We start from the raw sequence: 337 nt of genomic DNA, 5'->3' as shown, positions 1-337 counted from the left end.
GTAATATGTAGCATTATCTCCCTGAAGTTCAGAAATAAATTTCCGCTTGCGTCCAGAGTGCTTGCTGGGGGCCAAGTGAGCGCTTACCAATTGTGTAAGAGAGGCTCGACAGTAAGTAGAAGTACATTTCATGGTATGCCACCTCTGCTGACCACTCCAGGCCCTTGGACGGCGGTGCCCTGGACTCTTGGAGACAAGGCCGGAGTTCAGTTGTTTTGGGATGACTATTACCTTATGCGTTTTGACTTAATTGCAGCTCACGATGATTCTTGGGTAATATCGAGGTCTCTCGTTACACAACAACATGCGGTGACAACCCCGTTGCCTGTGCATACAC

This window comes from Eimeria mitis, genomic scaffold (genome assembly GCF_000499745.2).
Source record: "Eimeria mitis Houghton genomic scaffold, Emh_scaff542, whole genome shotgun sequence".
Classification (NCBI taxonomy): Eukaryota; Apicomplexa; class Conoidasida; order Eucoccidiorida; family Eimeriidae; genus Eimeria; species Eimeria mitis.
This window is presented reverse-complemented; position numbering follows the sequence as displayed.